This window comes from Eriocheir sinensis, chromosome 45, assembly GCF_024679095.1.
Source record: "Eriocheir sinensis breed Jianghai 21 chromosome 45, ASM2467909v1, whole genome shotgun sequence".
Classification (NCBI taxonomy): Eukaryota; Metazoa; Arthropoda; class Malacostraca; order Decapoda; family Varunidae; genus Eriocheir; species Eriocheir sinensis.
In genome coordinates this window covers 6555656-6580725 of record NC_066553.1, presented here as the reverse complement: position 1 = coordinate 6580725, position 25070 = coordinate 6555656, and the positions used below count along the sequence as shown (strand labels likewise).

At 43.6% G+C, this 25070-nt stretch overlaps 1 long non-coding RNA gene across 1 annotated transcript in view; it reads left to right on the top strand.

The window, feature by feature from the left end:
- Positions 1-261: 261 nt before the first annotated feature.
- Positions 262-25070, top strand: part of LOC126980681 (uncharacterized) — a 211668-nt gene continuing 186859 nt past the window's right edge. The window contains exons 1-2 of the long non-coding RNA XR_007733460.1: positions 262-408; positions 11387-11435. This is a non-coding gene — a long non-coding RNA (uncharacterized LOC126980681). The remainder of the gene's footprint in view (positions 409-11386; positions 11436-25070) is intronic.

Here is a 25070-nt window from a genome sequence, read left to right as displayed (position 1 = left end):
GCTACCGTGAGTGGCCTTGCCCAAATGGATAGACTATAGTTTGGTGAAAGTAGCCTAATATAGTTTATTTGGTGCAGTGCTTCTTGTTCTTGAAGCATCACTGTCTAGTCTGTTTCGATAATTACTCAAGCATGTGATCACTACCATTCAAACTTGCATCGTTCGCTAGTATTGTTTGTATGGAAAAATGGCATGATTGGCATCTCCCCAACGCGATCTCAAATTCTCAATCCAGTCGACAGTTTTCCTTGTGACGTGAGTGTGAGAGTTTGCGTAACCTTAGTGTGATAAATGGAATAGCTTTACTTTTTCGCAACTTGTGTACTTACGTGAACCAGAGCAGCCTCATGGGTTTGTAAAATCGACATGGTGTGGGATTATTCGAGCCAAGCTGAACGACGAAGCACCGTGAGTGAATTAATGTCTAGATTGTCATGCGTCGGGAACGTTTTTATTTTTATTTTTGTATATTTGTAATTGTAGCAGCTGGGTCCATCTACTTAGTGTGTGTGTGTGTGTGTGTGTGTGTGTGTGTGTGTTATCAAGACTATTGTAGTTCCTTTTATCCGTGTAGGTGGGTGGGAGGGGGGGGGGGCGTCTAGCCTATTGTAGTCTAATTTCGTTTTGTGTATGTGTGTCGTCTAGCCTATTGTCTCCTTTTATCCTATCGTGTGTGTGTGTGTGTGTGTGTGTGTTTAGGCCGACTAGTCTATTGTAGTCTCCTCCAAGACCAATCGCTTTAAAGTTTTTTTTTACAAGGGATTCTGAAGTTCTCACAAGCGTTTCTGTAGTTGTCGACCAATGAAAAGAATCATTATGCTAGAAAACATAATTCTTCTTCGGTGTTGATGAGACGGAGGGATGGAGGAAGAGGTGGCAGCAGCGGCGATGATTGTTAAGAGGGGTGGAGAAGGCTGGGAAGCACGAGGTAGCAACGGTGTATTCTTTGAATCTCTTCATCTTTTCAGAGATTTCTCACTGTTTTGTTTTTTCTAACTTTCTCGGTACTAGACTTCAGTCCACATTGTTTTATTGTCTTCATCTCATAACAGCAATATAGAAAGAAAAAAGTGATGATAAAAAGACCAAGTAAAGCTGGCTCAGGCTAGGGAGGGGTGGGCCTTGCTGCGACACAAAGAAGAGCATCTCGTAAATATGTTATTATGTAATAATACCAAATAACGAGGACAGAGAAAATTGAATTAGTAAATATGTGTTGGTTCACATCACCTGGGAGTTATTTCAAATTAAATGATGTATTAGAATATTAGACCATCGCCTATTCAACCAATCAAGTAGCAGAGATATCTACGTGAGAACAGGGCACCTCTGCGAGCGAGAGAATTTTTGGCTTGATAAAAAAATAAAGGATTAAACCTTCGTTCTTATACGTACCTCTTGGAAGCCCTGAACTTGGCCCTCAATACCACAATACCTTCTTTGGGTCTTAGGCTAATAAACATGATCTTCTTTCGTGACTCATTGCGAGCATAAGAGCCAAGATATTTCAGGCATAGGCGTTCTTTGGCGGTGGTTGTGGTGGAGGCAATTGTGTAGACTGTAGAAGAAGGGTGCTACGGGTGGAATACAAATCGGTTACTATCGCTGCCTTTGTTCACTTTCATTCCCTTTTCATTTCCTCTCCATCACCACCAACTCAACTCCAACGCCTATTACTTCAACCACTCTTCTTTCACCACTACCACAACCACACCATAATAAACTTCAGCTCTTCCTCCTCCAATACCACCACCAAGAACAACTTCAATAACAACAGTTGACTTTCACCATCACCGCCATCACCTCTCTATCCCTTCACCACCATGCAGCAACACCCCTGATTTCCACCCCCTCTTCATCCACCAACCATCATTACCCCCCTAATGTCCACTCTCCCTATAACATGAACAGCGCCACCACAAACTACCACTACCATAATCACCATTTTTCATTATTTCTCCACTTCCAATCTAGCTACATTACCACCAACGTCACTACCATTTCCTTACCACTCTGCCTTTCCTCCAGCCTCTTCCATCACGTCATGCAACACCTTCCTTCTTTCCTTCCGCTCCTTCGTTATAGGTGAAGGACGCTGCAGTCGGCACACGCCCTTTAAGTATTCGACATAAAACTTGCAGTAATGTTCCAGCTCGCCTCTAAAACCTCATTTACAGTGTGATAAGGGATGGCGGGAGATCGTCTGCCTGAGAGAGAGAGAGAGAGAGAGAGAGACCATATAATCTGTGGTGTCTGAACATCTAGGTTATTCTACGAAGTAAATCTATGTGACTCTCTCTCTCTCTCTCTCTCCATCAGGCAGACGACCTCCCAAAGTCCTTTATCGAACCGTAAGTGGAGTTTTAGCAGCGAGCTGGTGCATTACCGCAAGCTTTATGCCGGATACTAAGGACGCGTGCTGACCGCAGCGTCCTTCACCGATAACGAAGGGGCGGAAGGAAGGAATGAAGGTGTTACATGACGTGATTGAGGAGGGTGGTGGAAAAGCTGGGAGTGATCGGGGAGGGGATGGTGGTGGCGGTGAAGGTAGTGGTGGTGGCGTTGTAGGGTTGAGGTGGATGGCGTTATGGCACTGCTGGCGGGTGTTAGGGGCATTGGAAGTTGGTAATTGTGGTAGTGGTTGTTTTTGGTGGCGGTGGTGGAACTGGTGGTGAAGGAAGAATGATAGTTATCGTTATTGGAAATGGTGGTGGTGTTGGAGAGGAATCGATGTGGTGGTGGTGGTGGTGGTGGTGAAAGAAGAATGATGGTCGTTGTTAATGGAGGTGCTGGTGGTGTTGAAGGGGGTTCAGAGTTGCGTAACAGTTTGTGGTTGTGATGAAGAGGCCAAGAACCAAGTTTTGTATAATATATCGTATAAACCTTGACGATTGGGCTTTTCTAGAACGGACCCACCCGATCTCTCTCTCTCTCTCTCTCTCTCTCTCTCTCGACGGTTCCATTTCCTCGCCTTTATCTGGCATTATCCGGGCTGAAGAGAAAGGAGGACTGGAGGGAAGGGAAGGGAAGGGAGAGGAGATAAAGAGTATAGCAAGGAAGGAAAAATAAGGGAAGGGGATAAATAGGAGGACTGGGAGAGCTTGGATAAGGTAGAGATTGGTGTGATGGTATTGGGCTGAGTGAAGGAAAGGGAGGGGGAGGAGAGGGAAGGTACGGTTGGGCAGATAATATAGAAAAGGGGAAAGGGGGGGGGGGGAACAAGGTGAGGGAGTGTAGGGTTGTGAAGTAGTTGGAGGGGAAAAGAATGGAAGGACAGATAAAAATTGGAAAGGAAAGTATGGGGAGGAAAGAGAAAAGAGAACTAAAACGAAGGGTAGCGTAAAGAAAGGGAGGATGGAGAGGAATGAAAGGATAAATATAAAAGAAATGGGAGTGGCAGGGTAAGGCAAGATAAAATGAAAGAGAGTGGTACAAAGGTAACATAAGGGAAGGGAGAGAGAGAGAGAGAGAGAGAGAGAGAGAGAGTGCAAAGTAAAATATAGTGGAAAAGAGTATATGCCAGAGAAACGGAGAGGAATTGAACGGAAGGGAAAGGAAATAACTCGGACTCCAGGTTTTGTGACGGAAGGAAATGGAAGCCGGGCCGGGGAGGTCAGTAGGCGTGTCTGGTACAAAACCAACGCCAGGCTACACTCTGCCACCACACCCAGCACCCTGCACCCCTCAGCCAAGGGGCTCGGCATGGAGCCAGAGGCGACGACCTCAGTAGCTAGCCGTGACGATGTGATGCGAATCTATATAATGGAACTATAGCTCATTGATTTTCTTTACCAATTACTTCTTAAATTTTTTTAATATGATTTAGACCTAATGCCGTCATTATAACCTTCAACTACAAGCCCAGCATTCCTTCTTACATAACAAGCAATTAGTGTTCCAAAGTGTGATGGAACGATGAGGATTGTTGCCTCAAGAAGGGAAATACTGCTTATCAAGTTAACAGAAGACTTCCCAATGAAATCAATTCATTGATGACAAAAAAAAAATGGGTGGGTGGGGAAATAATACATATAGCGCAAGTTAAGGCTAACTGTCTATTAACTACTTATGACAAATGTTGGGATTAACGTCTAGGAAAAAGAAAGCCGAGGGATTGTGTTTTTATTGATTATAAAATAAATGTCTACTTACGTTCATGGTATTCTTTATTCTTTGAAAATTATAGACTTAGGTTCATGCATTTTGAAGTAAAGATATATATTACGTAAAAAAATAAACACATTGAGAAGATCATGTGTTGTGAATGAACACCAGATGTCAAATAATATAAATATACGCAATTTTCCATCGATGAAAATATATGAAGCGAATGTAAATATGGATTGAGCACATAAGGAGAATAATGCCAGTTCATTGGTGAATAGCTGAGTGGAAACACACACACACACACACACACACACAGGCGTTATATATAGTGAAGGATATAGGTGTGTGGGGTGAGTGGGAAGGAAAGATAAGTGTGCTGAGTGTATGAAGGTTGAGGTAAAGATGAAGGGAAGCGGTTTAGGGTTGAAGGGAATAGAGTGCGTTTTGTTATGTTTTGGAGGGAACGCGCGGTGTGTGGCGAGGGGAAACTGCATGGTGTAGGAGTGGAGAAAAAAAGAGCTAGGTGGTGACAGCTATGGCAGGCATTTAATTGGAAAGTATGAGGTGTGTGTGTGTGTGTGTGTGTGTGTGTGTGTGTGTGTGTGTGTGTTGTAGACATAAGCGTATTAACTACTTTCTTAAAAACAGTGTGTGTGTGTGTGTGTGTGTGTGTGTGTGTGTGTGTTGTAGACATAAGCGTATTACTACTTTCTTAAAAACAGTGTGTGTGTGTGTGTGTGTGTGTGTGTGTGTGTGTTGTAGACATATAAGCGTATTACTACTTTCTTAAAAACAGTGTGTGTGTGTGTGTGTGTGTGTGTGTGTGTGTGTGTGTGTCCTACTATATCTACCTTCAGAAAAAAAACATATAAGAAAAGTATCATAAATCACTGAGTGTAAATTTCATGTTCGTGTAATTTTAAACAAACGTAAAGTTATGTTGTAAATGTGTTGCTCAGAGCAAACTCTTAGCAAAAGATACAATAATTTTCTGGGCTGTTTAAAAGTGAATGAAATATGTTAACACCTCTTAAGTTTTGCAACGTAGAGAGAGAGAGAGAGAGAGAGAGAGAGAGAGAGAGAGAGAGAGAGAGAGAGAGAGATTCATTCCTACAGACAGACAGACGGACACATCTAGACCAAATTAATAAATGAAAAGTTGATTTGATTTAATAAGTAGTATGAAATGTTTCGTGGTACCCCCTGGAGGCGATGGTCCATGGAACTGTTTCATCGTGGTCTCGGGGCACACACACACACACAAAAAAAAAGTATGTTGCTTATGTAATAAACTAGGTTAATATGGACACAAATTCAGAACACGGCACATGAGGCTGTACATACATATCATGAGTGAAGAGAGCGGCAAGGTGGAAGGTGACTGTTCAGTTTTCATATATCAGCTAATTGTTTGCTTGTAAGGGGGGAGCATGGAGGAGAACGAAAGTTTTCTGGGAAGTTGCTTGGCTGTGGTGAAAGTATTTCTGGTTAGTATTGGCAAACGTTGTCCAGGGCAGCATTAGAGCCTTGTATGCTTTGTGTTAATAACATTTGCGGCGCGAGGTGCCGGGGAGGTGGAGAAAGGCCAGTTGGAGATGTTGGTAACTTAGTGGTGAGTCTATTAGCATTATCCCCAACCGCTTCTGTTGATCTTGCTTGTTTCTGGAACTGTTGTAAGACTAGGAATTGCTAGATATCGAAATGGACATCCACACAGACAGCAGCGAAACTTAGTAGGAGGGGGTGAGGAGGAGGCTTGGGTTGGTCTTGGTAGACTTTGTCAGACTGAACTCTCCCTTCCCTCCCTGTCCTTCCCTATCCCTGGAGTTGTGGTGAGAGTATGCAGGATCATTGTATGGAACACTGTAGCGTTGATGCAAAACACTACTACAAAATAACTACCAACTCATCTTTTACGATGTGGTAGGAATAGGAATGGTTTGGAAGATTACCAGCAGTAGGAATTTATGGCACCTACAGGAACCATTTTTATAAAACAAAAATCTAGATTCAGAATATAGTAAATACCAACACTACCACCACCATATTACCTTACCTGTCAAGGAGGCCATACTCTCCCTATGTACGGATATGCCTTCAACATATATTATTCCTTGTCTAGGATCGAACACCCGGCCAAGAGTTCAACTGTACGAGAGAGAGAGAGAGAGAGAGAGAGAGAGAACTGGACAAGAGGAAAAGGAAATGACAATAAAAAAGTAATGAGGACGGGAAGAAGAGGAGAAGGAGGGAGACGAAAATGAGGAACACTTTAATGAGGAAGACGGACAAATATATATATAAAAAAATGGCAGAGCAAGAGTGCAAGAGGGAAAGGAAAAGTAATAAATATTAAACAGGGGAGAAAAACTGAAGGACTGAGGCTGTACAAAGGAACAGTGAAGAACAAGAAAAGCAGGAGAGGTCACGTTCATTGGAGTAAAGAGGAGAGGATGTGAAGGCCATAGGAAAGGAAGATGGAACAGTAAAGAATTGAAAGGCGATGAAAGGTAACACCCGACCTCTCCAGGAAGTCGGAAGAGTACATGGGAATGGGGACACCTGGCATGCCTGGGGCGAGAGGGTGTCAGGTGAGGTGACGGCCGGGAAAAGAAGAGACGGTGGTGGATGTGTGTGTGTGTGTGTGTGTGTGTGTGTGTGTGTGTGTGTAGACAAATGCCTATCATCTATTTCATTATCTAAGTGTAATAACCCTTACCCTGTGGAAATGAACGTATTTGAAATCTCTCTCTCTCTCTCTCTCTCTCTCTCTCTCTCTCTCTCTCTCTCTCTCTCTCTCTCTCTCTCTCTCTCTCTCTCTCTCTCTCTCTCTCTCTCTCTCTCTCTCTTCACTGCCATGATTACGTGATTTTCATGACCTCATGGGAGACCTGCAGCACGGTCTGACTGTAACCTGCACTGTGCACGTCATGACCTGCAGAACAGCGTATGACCTGAATCAACGGGCCTCGTTTCCTCTTTGTGTCCTGGGCATCAAGTCACATTGTTTCGGATACTAGCAAGCATTTGTGTCGGTGGAAGGTCATTACTCACACACACACACACACACACACACACACACACACACACACATTAATCCAACTCCCTCATTAGTGTTCCGAAACTTTTGATAGCACCGAAATTAGTCCATTAATATAACTTCAACCGCTAACCCAACCCCTCAAACACACAATCCCTTCCCCACCCAACCCCCTCTTTTCCCTCGACCCCCTCTATCCCCTTCTTTCTCACACCTTTTAACTAATAAGCCAAAGAGTCAATTTTCCTGTCCAGTTGTCGGCGGGATGTTGGTGACGGCGGCCTCCACTCTCTGTTCCCTCCGTGTGGCTGCGTCTGTTTCACCCTTATCCTCAAACCGCTGTCATCCAGCTGTCTGTGTGTCTGCGGCTGTCTCCCGCCGCCCCTGTGTCGCCCATGTCTATGCACAACCTGTCAATGCGCAGTCTGTGTGCCCGCGGTTGTGTCTCCCCTCATCTCTGGCTCCTCTGTGTGGTCGGCTGGTCAAAGCTTTTTCGGTCCTGCCGGCAGTCGTTTGCCGCCACTCTCTCACATGTTCTTTCTCTTCCCTGCTTCGTCAGTACTGCGTGTCGCCGCGGCCTGTCCTTCCCCCCCTCAGTTACTAGACATTTTGTGTCTCGTAGCCCTCGTTCCTTTGTTTCAGCCGCTACAAACGTGTTTCAGTTGGTCCACCTTTATGTTGCCTAAAAGTTCTTATGTTACAGTGCCAAGTTTAAAAAAAAATATTGTGAAGGTGAAGGAACTGTAGGGATGAGCGGACTCCCACGAGATCTAATGAAAGCAAGTTAGCTGTGACTTATATTAGTGTTTATGTATGGGACCGCCAATTGAGTGGGGTTGTTAAAAAAATGAATAGATGTTTGTGTTTTTTGTCAAACGTATGTTGCTGTTTATCTCTGAGATCCTGGTTTAACAGCTTTGATGACTGTGATGTGTTAGGAGTAAACAGGGTTATAAAATGTGGGAGCATGCATTCTGTGTTAAAGAAATGTTTGCGTTTGAATGTGTATAGGTGTGTCTCAATGTACAAGTTAATCACGATTTTGAATAATTTAAGTATGCACTAACATATTAAAGTACAAATAGGTATTATGGAAGTGGGATGTGACCGTAAGAAAAAAAAAATAACCTATCCTAACAACATTACCATTAAGCGAACAGCATCTGGCTCTCTACATAGGAGGTGTCAAACCGTAAAAATTCATGACGTATATGCAAGGTGTTAAATAAATAGTCAACAGCACCATGCACTTTGTCACCTTTCTTAAATTTGAGCCCAAGAGATTGAGATGTAAAAAGGTTAGAAAAGAAAGCAATGGAGAGAGAGAGAGAGAGAGAGAGAGAGAGAGAGAGAGAGAGAGAGAGTTAGGGACGAACGAGAGAAAAAGGGAGTGAGCGGTGATTTCCCGACGTAATTACGAAACAAGCTAGACATAAATCAGAGGAAGAAGCGCAAGTGGCAGTAAAGAAGGGGGAAAAAGTATTAAAAGAGAGAATAAAACGAATGGTATAGACGGGTATGTAGTAACCTCTCCATGCCAGATCAGAGAGAGAGGAAATAAACGAAAATTGGGAGGAAGGTTGCGAGTGAGGAAGTGAGGTAAAAGAAGGGTGTGGCAGGGGAAAGAAAAGAGGAAGTGCCGGGGGAAGGGAGTAAAAATGACCTTTCTTCTCAGGTACGGAAGAAACAGGAAAAAAAACACTAGAGAGAGAGAGAGAGAGAGAGAGAGAGAGAGAGGTTGCAGTGCCTTCCCTTCGCTGATAGCACCTTCCCACGCACCGTTCTTTTACGAGGCTCGGAACAAAACAAACAAGCACTACATAAAAACAGCGAAGAACGCCCCAGCCTTACCTGCTCCCCCACTCACCTCACCCTCACCACCTTGGGAATATTCAGAGCAACAGCTGCACTTGTTAGGAGGGAGGAGGAGGAGGAGGAGGTTCGGCTGAGAAAGAATGGGATGAAGGTGCCTTTTTATCTATTTTGTTTATGTGTGGTTTGCCTTGAGTGTTTTTTTTTGTGTGTGTACTATCTGTTTTTGTCTTTCTGTGCTCTGTCCGTCTACCCGTTTAGTCTCTCTCTCTCTCTCTCTCTCTCTCTCTCTCTCTCTCTCTCTCTCTCTCTCTCCTCCGAAAGAAAGAAATTTGGTCGCCTTAACAGGAAAATCGTTGCCTTCGAGGAAAATTGATCGAATTTATATGAATGCGGACATATCCAATTTACGTATTTATGACCGATGCCACGTCTGAAATGAGAAGTAAGGGCACAAAAACTAAATGTAAACATATATTTTCAGACCGGTCCAAGTTTTTCTTCATCAACGTTGTAGCGCGAAAATGGAATTAACTTCTAGTGGTTCAGTGCTGCACCATTGATTAAAAAAAAAAAAAAAACGATCGCCACTTATTCCACCTTAGTAATCGCTATTGGAAAATGCAGTTTCTCTCTCTCTCTCTCTCTCTCTCTCTCTCTCTCTCTCTCTCTCTCTCTCTCTCTCTCTCTCTCTCTCTCTCTCTCTCTCTCTCTCTCTCTCTCTCTCTCTCTCCTTGAAAATTCAATCTGATTTATTTTAGTAAGATTGAAAGCCAATACCAGGTTTTGGGTAACTTTTCAACCTGGAATATAATAACGATCCATTCATTACCTGTGTCACTAAAAGTAGCGTTATTGGACCTCCATTTCCTTCTTTCCTTGTTGCTAATCAATATTTTTGTGTGCTTGCATTCCATTCTCTCTCTCTCTCTCTCTCTCTCTCTCTCTCTCTCTCTCTCTCTCTCTCTCTCTCTCTCTCTCTCTCTCTCTCTCTCTCTCTCTCTCTCTCTCTCTCTCACACACACACACACACACACACACACACAGAACGAATAGAATTCCTATAATACCCGAGTGTGTCGAGGGAGAAAGGATTGAACGTACCACACTATTTGGGTGTTGGGTGACTTGCTCTTCTACTGCAGGGAATAGAGTTGACATTCTCTTTGCAATGTGTACGTCTGACTTTCCTGAGATGTGTCTCCTTAATAAGGCTTTGCGCTCAGAGCTCTTAGTAGCCTTAGCCGCTTGTCTCAGTTTCCTGGCCTCTACTCGACCGTTTCTTTTATGGTTCTGTACCAAGTATTTCTTTCAATTTTTATTTACCACTCCTTTCTAATGGCTCCAATAGCACTTGCAAATACTGGCATATATTCCCTTCATATAGCTCAGCCCTTTATATTATTAAATGCATAATTAAGTGTTAGTTCAATATGTTTGTTGGCGTCTGGTAATAAAATGTTACGCAACCAATCCCATTTAACACCTTTATTTATGCAATATTGTATATGTGACAAAGGGATCGCTTGGGCTTATACATCCACTTTGACGCAGCCTCATTCGCCTTGCATGCTGAACCCCGGCTTGTCTTGTCTCGGTCAAGCAACAGAACAAGGTGAAGGATACTTCAAGGACCCAATAGATAAGAATAGTACATTACATGCTATAATACAGCATTAAAACATTTAATACCACATTAACTTAGTTTTAAAATCACAACACATCAAATTAATATTCTCTTATCTATTTCACGCTTCTTTTTCCTTTACTTCCTTCTCACTGCTACTGCTTTTCTTATCTCGCTTCCTTGTATCTTCCCTTCATCTTGCTTTTTTTTCTTTCCTCGCGCCCTCCCTAATCACTCATTGCTCATTGTCTTCAGATCAATAATCAACAACGAATTATGAGAATTTTGGCGCAATTTGGCTGGCTGTTGTTGGTTAACTTTCTGTCGGGTCTGATTTACTGGGTTCTGGATTTATTGGGCCCCTGGGAGGCGGTGGGCGAGGGGTCAGGGTGCGGGCGCGGTGCTCTGGAGAATCCCGTTCAATCTCCGCCCGCGTCAACAAGCTTACTATTATCAGTCATCGGCCGAGTGATCCAAGATAAGCCACATGCGGTCCTGATTGATTATTTCAACACCAATCAACCCGGACTCTTGCGAGACTCAATAGGATCAGGTAGAGATCCGTAGAGCAGCACGGGCCAGGCAAGAATCATGGGGTATATATTATGGCTTCAGCCACCAGAAATTCAATTTGCCTGCGCAGCTAATGGGCTTTATTATATTATATACATGCATACATACATACATATTCGTACATAAATACATACATACACAAACCGTGTTTATATATGTCAGTGATGTATGTTGTCCATGTAATGATTGTACTTTTAAAAAAATAATACTTGTTCTCTTAATTGCAGTTCGGGGGATCAAAATGGACCCAGCAGAGCGTGGTTGCAGCTCCGATGAGTAAGTACAAGTTGCATGTTGTTGCAAGTTGCCGTCCTCAGGGCGTGATGGCCAGCCCGAACTGGCCACTACACAAAAACACGGCTAACAGTTGGAAATTGAAGCACTATGAACTAAGGATCAAAGAGAGAGAGAGAGGATATTTCGCTGTCTGTGACGTCTGTGCGTCTGTGACGTCATGCCCGCCAGCTGTTTAACTGGTGCCCACTGGAGCCCAAACCCCTTATTTAAGAAGCTAAAATGGGTGTTTGTGCGGTGTTTGGGTGTTCCAGCAACACAAGGAACTTGGGACAGAGTGGCCTAAGGTTTCACAGGTTTTACAGGTTGCACTAGTTTCATATTCTGCTGCATTGAAATAACGTAATAGAAGGGGCTTTTCCATGCTTTCGCCATTGCTTTGGGCACCAGTGCGCGACATGCGGGCGTGACGTCATCGTTCCCTGTGACGTCATAACAATGACGTCGGGGCGAATTATCCTCTCTCTCTTTGATCCTTGCTATGAACCTCTATACAACTCTCAGCACCGCTGTGAAGTTTTAATTTTTTCTCTTGGATTATTGAACATTTAATCATTTCAATTATCAGCTTCTTTCCATCTTATTCATTTCATATACCGATGGTAAATCTCGATGTCTCTCCAACTGTCTCTCTCTCTCTCTCTCTCTCTCTCTCTCTCTCTCTCTCTCTCTCTCTCTCTCTCTCTCTCTCTCTCTCTCTCTCTCTCTCTCTCTCTCTCTCTCTCTCTCTCTCTCTCTCTCTCTCTCTCTCTCTCTCTTTGTGTTTCTCTGTTTGTCTTTCCAGCCTCCATATGCTTGTGACTTGAATAGTAAGGAAATATAAAAGAAATAATGTAAAGTGATCAACCATCTTCTCAACCCATTTGATGAATATAAACAACAATAAGTAAATTTTATGGGCAATTTATATAATGAAAACCACCTGCCATTTGTATTCTGCAAAAATATGTAGGCAAGAGAGAGAGAGAGAGAGAGAGAGAGAGAGAGAGAGAGAGAGAGAGAGAGAGAGAGAGAGAGAGAATTATTTTCATGGTAGTGAGCGATTAATGTGTTGCATAACGATGTTTGTCTCATTAACAACGAATGACAACAGTACGTTCCCCGTTAGGTTTCACAGTGGCTGCTTTTAGGTGACTGTTGTTGTTTTTTGGTGACGAGAGATACGTGCTGGCGCAACCATAAACACGCCAGTTTAAGTAATGGAAAATAGAATGTGAACCTTAGAATAAAATGTTATCATTTTTTATGAGCTTCATCTGTGAACACTCTGCACTGAACATGCGATATTACATCCACGCGATCATAAAGATCAACACATGTTTGCGTTGCTGGTTCATGTTTACTCAAGCTAGGACGGGCGGTAGGGGTCATTAAATGCAGAATGGATTTCACATAATTATTGAAAAAATATATATATGTTGCCTCAAATATTTTACAGTAATAACGCATATGTATACAATTATCTTGCTCATTTACATGGAAGATAGAGTTCGCAGTTTTGGAGATTCCGTTCACGTGTCCCTAGCATGTTATGTGTGTGTACTCCCAAGAGAGTTGTGTCCATCTTAAGGGTTGAAGCACACACCTTTCCTTCCTTCCTCCCTACCTTTCTCCTTTCCTTTCTCCTTTCCTTCCTTCATTCCCTTCCTTCCTTCCTTTTGCTCATTCGTTCACTCTTTCTTTCGTTCCTTCCTCCCTCCCTTCTTTAGCTCTAATAGGTTGGTCTTAGTTAGTCTTAGCTGACATTCTTCACTGTGAAAGACTAACCATATTTCCTCATACGAGTTATAGCTTCGGCTGTCTCATATTACAAATTGAGAAACAAATAAACAAACGAAGAACATAACAATTGAAATAAACTTTCATGAAATGTAATTTTTTTATGGAAATTTGTAAAACGCTTTTAGAAAATATAACATCTGACATTCCCTAAACTTGTATCACATTCTTTAACCCCCCTCTGAAGGAGTTTTCATCCCTTAATCGCAGATATTTATCACATAATAAATCAATAACATTGACTCCTAACACCCGAAACAAGATCTCCAGGAGAAACCAGCTGCGGAAGATGTAACTGGTGTGTTCCTTCCACCGCGACTACCCGCCAAATGAAGCTAATAAAGCCGGCGTTATTTTGAAGATTAGAGCACGATTTTTATTTTTTATTTATTGATGGCAATGGTATCAATGAGGTTGTTTGGGGGACAACCTGTGATTAGTTTCCCATGGCTACACCTAATCATGATAAAATATAAGTAGTGTTTTTTTCTCCCAGGAGTGCGAGAAAATCTTGCCAGACATAAACAAATACAAAAATTATTAAATATCTGCACGAGCACCTCTTTCGCTGTTATATGATGTGTTTGTGTTTACATGGTTGCGTGTGTATGTTTCTGTGTGTGTGTGTGTGTGTGAGAGAGAGAGAGAGAGAGAGAGAGAGAGAGAGAGAGAGAGAGAGAGAGATCGTACATGGTCCATACTTATCTCACAGTTTATCGCTAGTTGTTTCTTTATTTGTTTATAGTTATATACATGACCTGTCCGATGTCTGAGAGAAGAAAAGTACTCGACGGTAATCTCTTAACAGTGAAAAATAATATTATCGTTTCTTTCCGCCGACAAGCGCTCTATGTTTATTGAATGTGTGTTTCATCTGTCATTTCTTTCCCTAACATTTCAATAACTGCGAGCTTGAAAGTAAAAAGTGCTGATTAGATTAGAAGCATTTCCAGTTATATTTCGCTTCAATTACTGATATCTGTGTCGTTGTGAATGAAAAAAGTGATTATGATAATGCTATTTACCGAGATCGTGAGGCAAGCCGGGCATATTCGTATAGTTCCATAATTAAGTGTTCTTGCATGCGAGGGTCCTGTTTACATGCATGGACTGGAACTTATAGAATGAATAGGGGATGTTCGAATCTGCGTTTCGTTATGGGGCAGCACTGTATCCGTTTCCTCTGGATGAGGGAGACGGAAACGCAGTTCTTCACATTTGCTTCTCTAAGAGGACTGTGAGGCAACTACAATAATGATTCTTTCAAATAATTAAGATAATCTCGTATGAGAATATAGGTGAATGTGGCCTCTGCCGAAACAGCCGATGAAGGGAACCACCCTCACCCATATTTTACCTCCGCCTTCAGTGGAGTAGTCTTTGCATTTTATAGCCTTGGATACTGGCTGGCTGCCGATCGCGAATCCAGTACGTCATCGGACCGGGGTGAATAACATACATGTAAGCGCACACACACACACACACACATACACACACACCGCTTCAGTACTGCAATAAATACAGCGCTCAGCCTGTGTCCCCTGGCATGTTGCTCAAGCCGAAATTTATTTTTTATACTAACTTAGACTCGCTACTGTCCCTATCCCCCATAACCAAGGCGGGGTAAGTGTTTGTTGTGTGTGAAGTCCTAGCAAGAGGTCCCGCTTATATAATTCGTATGTCTAGTAATGAACTCAAAGCTTCCACCTGGAGGAAACTGGCGAGTAATCACGTCTCGCATGTCGCCAGACCTTGGAAGAAAATTTACACACACACACACACACACACACACACACACATAAACACACACATAAACACACACACACACTTTAGCTACACAGGCACGGACGCGGGTCTTATACGTGCACCCGTTCACCGTTCCCACACCGGCAACTGTTCCCGGCGCCTTTCACCAGTCCATTAACAGTGTTCTCGCCGGCCACACCACAGGAAACATTATCTTCAGGGACTTATGAAAATGGTGCCTCTACGATCCTGCCGCGCTGCTTTATTTTATAGTGGGCGGGGAGTCGTTAGGGCCGCGAGCAGGGCAGAGGAACAGTTGCAGAGAATTTAGTAAGCGTGCAGCGGGAGGGAGTTGGGACAGGGCTGTGGCCGGACAACATAGGAGGTGGAAGAGGAGGACGTGGAAGAGGAAAAAGGAGAGGAGGAGGAGGAGAAGCAGGAGGATAAGGAGGAGGAGGAGGAGGAAGATGAAAAGGAGGAGGAGGAGGAGGAGGAGGAGGACAAGGAGGAAGAGGAGAAGTAGAAAAGCAGGAGGAAAAGGAGAAGGAGGAGAAGGAGGAGGAAGATGAAAAGGAGGAGGAGGAGGAGGAAGAAGAGGAGGAGAAGCAGGAGGAAAAGGAGAAGGAGAAGGAGGAGGAGGAGGAGGAGGAAGATGAAAAGGAGTAGTAGGAGGAGGAGGAGAAAGAGGAGGAAGAGGAGGAGGAGGAAGAAGAGGAGGAGGAGGAGGAGGAGGAGGAGGTAGAGGAAGAGAAGGAGGAGGAGGAGGAAGAGGGGGAGGAGGAGGAGGGAGGAGGAGGAGGAGGAGGAGGAGGAAGATGAAAAGGAGTAGGAGGAGGAGGAGGAGGAAGATGAAAAGGAGTAGTAGGAGGAGGAGGAGAAAGAGGAGGAAGAGGAGGAGGACAAGGAGGAGGAGGAAGAGGAGGAACACAGGACGAGGAGAGAGGGAGGTAGTGCCGGTGGTGGGGAAGAAGGAGGAAGAGGGGGCTTAGGACCAGAGCAGGCGTTGTGGGCTGGGCAACACACACAGGACGAGGAGAGAGGGAGGTGGTGCCGAAGGGGAGGAAGAGCAGGGAAAGAAGGGCAGGGAAAGAAGAAATAGTAGAGGTAGTAGGTGAGGAAATCAATATAATAATTATTTTAGGTACTATTTTTTTTCTTTTACGTCGTGGCCTGTTGCGCTGGTAGGCTTCTTCCCGGTGGATCCTGATGGTCGGCCCAAGGCTTCTTCCCGGTGGGGCCTGATGGTCGGCCCAGCCCGTTCTGGCGCAGGCGAGTGTTTATAGTGGCGCCATCTTGTATTGGCTCATGCTGCCCTCCCGGAGCTCATCTTTAATTGGCGCTTTTAGTAACAGGTGGTGGGATATTGAACGAAGAGGAATGGGAAGATAAAAGGAAGGAAATGTGGAAACAAGAAGCCGGAGGTCAAGAATCAGATGTTAAGAGACAAGGGTTGAGTAAAGAAAAAAATAGAAGAGAAAGAAGTAGAAAAAGAAGAAGAAAAAAAAGAAAAAAATAGAAGAGAAAGAAGTAGAAAAAGAAGAAGAAAAAAAGAAAAAAATAGAAGAAGAAGAAGAGAGAGAGAGAGAGAGAGAGAGAGAGAGAGAGAGAGAATCATGCTTTTAAGGTATGTAAGGAAAATGAGTCCTCCGCTGCTAACCTTTTCCTGCCCCCGTTATTTGTTCAAAACGTCACAGCAAGTCATCCAACGCTCCTCTTGAGATCACACACAACCCTGGTAATAACGGCTTTGGCGGTGCTGTCTCTCTATTAAGTTGTGTTTGTCTGCAGCGTTGAATGGCCATGGTGGTGATGTGTGGTGGATGGTGTGAACTTTTCTTCCTGTGATGGAGGTGGTGGAGGCAGTTGGGATAATAAAACTGCCGTTGCTGACTGAATGGGTTGGTTGGTTTGCTTTTTCAGCATATAGCGCCATAATGCTTTCATGATGGGGCATGATATATTTTCCCGGCTCCTTAGTGGCGCTGGCAAGCATTCTATACTGGCGTCATTCTTGTCTGGCTAATGCTGTCTCTTGGAACTCCATTTGGTCGTTTTGAAAGAGTTTCGCTAGAGTTCGGGTTGAAAGGTGGTTATTAGGACATGTGAGACATATTAGGTGAAAGGTCTTTGGCCGCTCGGCAATAACTGAAAATTATCAGCTTGTGGCGGCGGGCGGAACTTGTACCTGTGTCTTCCAGAACACCCTGCCCGCAGGCTGACCACTCTGCCACAGCCTTCCGGATGACGGTGGAGAGTTTCGGCGTCCCTGCGAGTAATTTATAAAGGTGGTTGTGGTGATAATGGTTTGGTGGTGGTTCGTTGGTGATAATGGCTGGTGTGGCTTGTGAGTGATGGATGTGCCCAGTGCATGATACAGAAAGTGGCAGCGGTGGCCTGCGTGGTCCATGTAATGCCAGAGGTGATATAATTGTTTGTTGTGGCAAGGGTGAGTACACGATGGTGAGGGAGGTGGTGATGGTGATGTGGGGATTGCGTAGCTTATATTCCTTGATGCTTGTGTTAGTAGAGCTTGTGGTATAGGTTGGAAGTTGTAAAGGTAATGGTTTCCATCGATAGGGTGATGTTAACCTTAATGTATTATTATAGGGTGATATTCGGTGAGAAAGCACACACACACACACACACACACACACACACACACACACACACACAGCGCACACAGTTCACGGGAACTGTATTATGTGAAAGATCTTTGGAAATTCCTGGAAGCAATGTCGCCACCTCCACTTTTCACTGCGTTTGGCTGTCGAGACTTTCAAGGAAAAGGTTTCTTGTCTGGTGTTAGCATCCTCAGCTATCGACGACACCGCTCCTCATATATTATATTCTATACAATAATATAAGGCACTAAATGCTATAATAACTATATTATGAGTTATCGTATTTCAAGGGCTGTACGGTGTTAATCCTTTTGTTTTTATGCGTAAAGAATAACTATTGAAGATATTATTTTTGGAAAGTTAGTTTAAATTTGATATGGGGTATGTTGTGAAGAATAACCATTATGTGTAGTAACTGGTATTTCGAAAGGACAATATTGCTCTAAATATCTATGTAGTAGCTAACACAATTTTATAATAATAAAATATACGGTATACATGCATAGTTCCAATATCTTCATATAAAAAACAAACGCCTATGCCATTGTTTACAATAGGTTCGGGGGTGGGGGTGGTGGTGGGGGGGGGGGAGTGAGTGTGTTGATTTGAGTGCAACGACTCGGTGCTATGTCATCATTCAGAAAATAACATTATAAATGCATTGATATTATGAAGAAGGAAATACCTTTATGTTTTCTGATATAGTAAGTATTATTATTCTTGTCGTCGGTCGTTTAACTTACTTCGCTTCTTTAAAACACATTGGCTGTTGAAAGCAAAAATAAATGCTGGCAACAGTCTCAAGACTTTGACCAAGAATCCCTCATCGTCCTTCCCCTCACGTCCTTGGCTGCTGTATGCCTTGGCGTGGTCCTGGACCTGGGAGAAGGAGGAGGAGGAGCAGGAATGCAGACCAAGGAGAAGGTAGAAAGGGAGGAGGACAAAGGCCAAGACAAATAGTATAACAAGAAGGAGACATAGGTAGATAAAGAGGAGAGAGATGAGGGAGCGAAGGTGAACGTAGAGAAATAGAAGGTGGCATGAGAATAGTAAGTATAGGAGGGGAAGGATTTCATGAAGAACAGTAATCTCGGCAGGGTTGGTAAAAGTGCGATCACCCCCACCACTTCAGCTCTGCTGGGCGAGCAGGACAGGACCCTCGTAAGGGAGGGAGAGCGAGGGAGACACTGAGATACCAGACATCACCATAACATTAACGGAGTGATTTGAGTGCCACTTGTTTAAGCTTTATATTGACCAATTATAAAACAATAATGCTCATATGATATACGTAACAGCGATGGGTAGAAATATTTTCCCATGTCAAAGACAAAAACATCAACCATCAACGCTTGTCAGATATAGTTCAGTTCATAATATGCCATCCTGGAACTATTGCTTCCTCTGAACGTGTCTTTTCTCTAATGAACAAGCCGTGGGCATCTGAAGAAAAAAAAAGCTTCAAATTGGAACGCTAAAAGCATTGCTGGTAAGAAAGATAAAGTGTAACAATAACGCAAGATGTTTATCATATTGTCTCCTAAATGGACGAACTTTTAACTGTTCACTTGTGTGTGGAGTGTTAAAGCATAATTTCACCCAAACACGTCAATATTATAGTGCTACATACAACACAAATCAAGTCACTTCAACTAAGACCCCACCTGTGTGTTTCATGAAGCGTTACTGTGCCAGCTCAAATTCTATTGCTTGATATATGAGTCCCGCTCACTTGATTCGGACAAGTGAAGCCACACCCAACACACGCAGTGATACCCACATGAGTAGCCTGTTACCAATGGCTTCGTCCTTGGTGTCAGTTTGTATCGTGCTGAATGTGTAACGATACTTATTTGAGTGTGTGTATTACGTAAGAGGAGGTTTATGAAAATGGAACTAGACGAGGAGGAAACTGAAAAGGAAAAGGAAGCGGATATAGATGCATGAGAAGAAGAAAAGGAAAAAGAAATGGAAGAGGAGATGAGAAAAGAATTTCAAAGAGAATTATAGAGACAAGCAAGCACCAAGAAAGAAAAGTAGAGGGAGAGAAGGAAGAAAAAAAAATAAAGGAAAGGAATCTGGAGTGAATAATGGCTGGGCTGTGAGGTGAAAGGAGAAACGTGTGTGTGTGTGTGTGTGTGTGCACTGAGGTCAAGAAAGGTGACGAGCGAGCGTGGGCAGAAGAAAAAAATAAAAATGGAGAAAGAAAAAAAAGGAATGGTCTTTCTGGAATACACATGAGGTCTCTCTCTCTCTCTCTCTCTCTCTCTCTCTCTCTCTCTCTCTCTCTCTCTCTCTCTCTCTCTCTCTCTCTCTCTCTCTCTCTCTCTCTCTCTCTCTCTCTCTCTCTCTCTCTCTCTCTCTCTCTCTCTCTCTCTCTCCTCTAACAATGACTCCATATAACACGTCGGTGCGAACATTAGCAGCAGCAGGAGCAGTGACGGATCATCGCCGCTGTCCCCGTAATGCGTGTCCCCGCGTGGTCTTAAGCTATGGACACACCGGCGGGAATGTGTCACCCGGACAGGAGCTCAATACCGGCAGGTCATCAATTTTCCCTGCGACGTGACCAGCACTTCCCAGCGCAACTATTTCCCCTGAGAAGCCTCTGCCTTATCTCATTCCTTGGCCATTCCTCCCGCCGTGCCGCCCCCTTCACCCCTCTCGGTATCAGAACATTTTGACAGTCTATTCCTTTTCATTGTAACCATTTATCCGTGAACAGTAATAATCCTACATATCACTAGTTTTATAAGTCTTAAACATCTTATTCCCTTGCCTTTCCTCCCGCCGTGCCGCCCCCTTCACCCCTCTCAGTATCAGAACATTTTGACAGTCTATTCCTTTTCATTGTAACCATTTATCCGTGAACAGTAATAATCCTACATATCACTGGTTTTATAAGTCTTAAACATCTTATTCCCTGGCCATTCCTCCCTTATAGCTCTGATCCCTTCATCCCCCTCGGTATTAGAACATATTGGCAGCCTATTCATTTCACATGGTCGGAAAGAGGTATATAAACGATCGCCGGATGCTGATTGGTACATTATGAAGGGGGCTTAAAAGTCGCTGGGTTGTCGTGGCCCAGAGTCGGCACAGTGTGAACGGAGCCTTACGGGTCACATGGGCGTCGGTTGTGTTTCTGGTAACGTTCCGTGCATAACACAAGGTTGAGAGCTTACTTTGATAAGCAGCTTGTTTCCTGGGCTGGGTAGAATTTATAATATGTCTGAAATTTTAGTTTGTGAGGATTTTCGTGAGAAATTTGTATATAACTGGCAATAAGCTGATTAGATTTTAAAACCTTTGAGATTTGTTAGATCTCCTACACGTATTGAGATTTTAGCAGAATTTTCCTGACAGAATTTTTTTTCCCATCTCGAAACATCAAGTGAAATTGCAAAGGTTCAGTGTCATTGGTGGCTGGCTCATTCTCGCGGATATTCTTTGTACCCCTCGCTCCTCTGTGACCCTGATCACTACCGTAACCAGGCACTCCTTCGCTGCCGGGCACTAGGGACAGTTGGTTGAAACATTCGGTTGATTTGAAAGGAAGACATTTTTTACCAACACTGCAACAAACAAGTTATATCTACACTTGTGCTACATAAAAAGTGATTTTTTTGTGTGTGTGTGTGTCTCACGCCAGTTCATCAAGGTGAGAGAGAGAGAGAGAGAGAGAGAGAGAGAGAGAGAGAGAGAGAGAGAGAGAGAGAGAGAGAGAGAGAGAGAGAGAGAGAGAGAGAGAGAGAGAGAGAGAGAGAGAGAGAGAGTAGTGTGTGTGTGTGTGTGCCTTTGATGCCACATCATCAGCGTGTCTCTTGTGGGGCGTCTGGTGAAGGAGCGTCCAGGGAAAGATGGCATCTCGTTTGATGTGGGTAACGAGGGGGGTTGGTGCCTGGGCGGGGAGGCGAGGGTGTCTCGTTGGGCGACAGGGAAATGAGGGATCATGTAATTACGTCCCCTCTTGTGTGTGTCCCCGCTATGCAGGCAGTGATTTTCCTCTTCCTTGTTCGTGGCAGACGGCCTAACTAAAGGGTAAGGGAGAGGGTCAACACCTCGGCCAGAGAGCCTTTTGCTTCTCTCTATAAATGTCAGCTTCGATACCTGTTACACTGCTATGTAATGTTTTCTTATAATGATTTACATATTCCTACACTTTTTTGTTTAGCTTAATTTGCTTTTCAACTATTTATATTTCCTTAGGTTAAATTTGTTAATAGAATATATAGAGAATTCAGATGATATTATATTTATGATTAGGCTACCTACCCGCAGTCAGATAAAATGCTACATCACATGCGACGACAATACGTGTGTCGGTATCTAGAAATAGGAATAGAATAATTAGGCGGTTCATCACAAATTTCACAGGAGGTGAAGGTGAAGGGAGCAATAAACAGAACAAGAAGGAGTACGAACTAATGATAATTATGGGTGGATAAGGAGGAAGACAGTATGAAATGACTTCCTGGTCCGGCCAGTGCACTCGACAAGCCATGACACAAGAGCATCTTCAGACACTGGTAGCTCCTCGTGTCTGCTACTGCTGCTACTTCACCATTCCATGACCTGGCGAGGATCGATGAGAATGGGCGTCTCACTATCAACAAACTCTCTGTTGCTGCTGCTGCTGCACTCTTCAGTGGCCTGACGGAGACGTCACTGGGGACGGATGCGGGTCAATAGCAAGACACTTCCTGCGGCTGCTGCTGCTACTTCACTTTTCGGTGGCCTGGCGGAGGCTTCACTACATGTATGAAAAGGAATAAGACGACACACGCGACGGACTTGAGAATTTCACAGCAGGGAGGCACACCAAGGGACCGCGCTGCCTGACCGTGTCTTGCCCCTTCATAGGTCGTTCAACCCCCAGAGAGTAAAGGTATGAGTGGTAGTATTTGGAATAATAAATGTTTGTGTTCAGGCTGACCCCGGAGGCAGAGAACGGGGACTAGAACGGAACATGTGGGGCTTGAGAAACTTGCTGACTTCATTTAAGCATGACGGACATATTCCAGCGTAACCGATAAGAGAGAGAGAGAGAGAGAGAGAGAGAGAGAGAGAGAGAGAGAGAGAGAGAGAGAGAGAGAGAGAGAGAGAGAGAGAGAGAGAGAGAGAGAGAGAGAGAGAGGTTATTTGTTGTTTTGCATTTTTATTATTACGTGTCGTGTATACGCGTTGCCGTGTGCAAAGAACAGATGGATCGACATCTACATATACCTATATTTTTGGATTGCCTACTTATGCTGGAGAGGGGTTCCTGGAGACTTGTCCGGAGGAACCCACGGGTTTGGCGTCGTAGGATGGGTGAGGCAACATGCCCCCCTGCGTATGCCCCCATTGAGTGATTGATGTATGGGTGGAGGAGCAGAGAGTGGGGTGGGCAGGAAAAGGAGCAGTACTCTTCATATTTATCTCATGAGATATTTCCGCTACATATTGTTTTGCTGCTAGCGACTGTTCCTTCTTGCACATCGAAGCACTTCTATGCTTCTCTTGCCGCCTCTTATGTCATTGTGACACCTCCTATTGCTTGGCCGTATTGTCACTAATGGTACAAGGAGGAAAAGAAGACTGATAAATGAGGATGAAGAAATGGGAGGAGTAGGAGGAGAACGAGAGGAGAAAGAGGAGTTGGGGGAGGAGAAGGATAATGATGATGAGGACCATGACGACGAGGACGACGAGGACGACTACGAAAAGTAAAAGGAATTCAGCTCTGGATTTCGTACCAACGCCAGGAAGTAGCTGAAGGAGGTAGCCCGCCAACGGTGACAAGGACTGGCGGCAGCAGTGACTGAGAATGCTGCAGTGAGGAGAGAGTTCGAGACAGACTTGGAACGGGTGCGTGTAGGTAATGGTGAAGCTTGACTTAAAGTGTTACTTAAAATTAAGTATTATATATTATGGTGGGTGATGACAAAGTTTATCATCAGTCCATTTTTTTTCTAGTTAATGCTCCAGTTTTTTATTCACGTGTTCCAAGTTAATAGGAAGTGTGTGTGTGTGTGTGTGTGTGTGTGTGTGTGTGTGTGTGTGTGTGTGTGTGTGTGTGTGTGTGTGTGTTGGTCAAGACTTGAAGCAGCTGACATCGTTTATCTTCTCGATGTTTAAGATAAAATGTATATCATAACATGCTTACAAGAGAGAGAGAGAGAGAGAGAGAGAGAGAGAGAGAGAGAGAGAGAGAGAGAGAGAGAGATTCTCTTACAAGTTCCTGAATCATTGCAATTTTTAGATTTTGCGTAATATTTTCTTCTCGCATAATATTCTCTCTAAATGCTTTATCTTCTTTTGTCTCAGTTTCTATGTGTAAGGTTACTTGTTCGTGCGAATTTGTTATTTTTTTAATTCTTTTTTTTCTTATAAGTCAAGGTTGAAACAGTTCTAGTGTTACATCGAATAAGATCGAGCTCAAATCGTGCTAATTCGTATTTTGAAACTGACCGGTTATTTTTAAAAAATCGAGATTTTGGGATTCTTCCTGTTAATTCCAGTTCCTTTTGTACTCATCGTGAGGGTTCGTATAACTTACAGCGAGATGCGTGCTGTAGCGTCTCAGTCCCCCCCCTTTCACCCACCCCACCCACCCACACACTCACACGGAGTGGCGTCCTCCCCACCGTCCGCTTGCCTCCAAACCAAACACTCACAAGCCAAGCAGCTTTTTCCTCTCCACTCCTCCGCCAGGAAGTCGTTAGCCAAAAATTAATAATTCATTTCTCATCAAAACTTCCATTCTCTTTCCCAAATTTGTTTTCTTTTTTTTCTTTTCTAGTACAAGCTGTGTCGCGACACTGTAAAGGAAAAAAAAAGACTCGTTCGTAAAGCCAAGCAAGCAACTTTCTCCGTTACTCGGTTTTTCTAATTTATTTCTCGTAAAGTGGTAATCCATAAATCATTTTGTAACAAAGGAAACAGCAGAAGCAGCTGTTGCTCCTGCTTCCGCTGCTGATGATGTTGATGTATTTGCTGTTGTTGTTGTTGTTGTTGTTGTTGTTGTTATAATTCATTTGATTGTTCCTTTAAGACAACAATGAGTCCCAATAACAAGTCCAATTAAAGTTTGAGCGGACACAGCTGATCTTTTGAGTGTTGCCAAGTCAAAATGGGAGAGAGCTAAGAAACACTAAACTCAAAATGTTTCTGTTATTATCAAAGGAGAAAAAAAGACTGAATTTTGTTTTACTTACATAACATTCTTCGTTGTTATTAATAATACACTTTAACGGAACTCGGAATTTACCATTACAATCCAAATGCTGAATGTGTAAGACTTTTTTTTCTTGTAGATCAGCAATGTTTAACACAATCATATACTGCAAGATGACAGCGGGGAACTCCCTTTGTGTTTAGTGATTCGGTTAACCATTAAGTTATTTAGGAAACAAATGTTGACGACTGTGCATATGAAAACTCGTCTTGCTCGTCAGCTCACACCCGCAGCATGTCGTAATACTTTCTA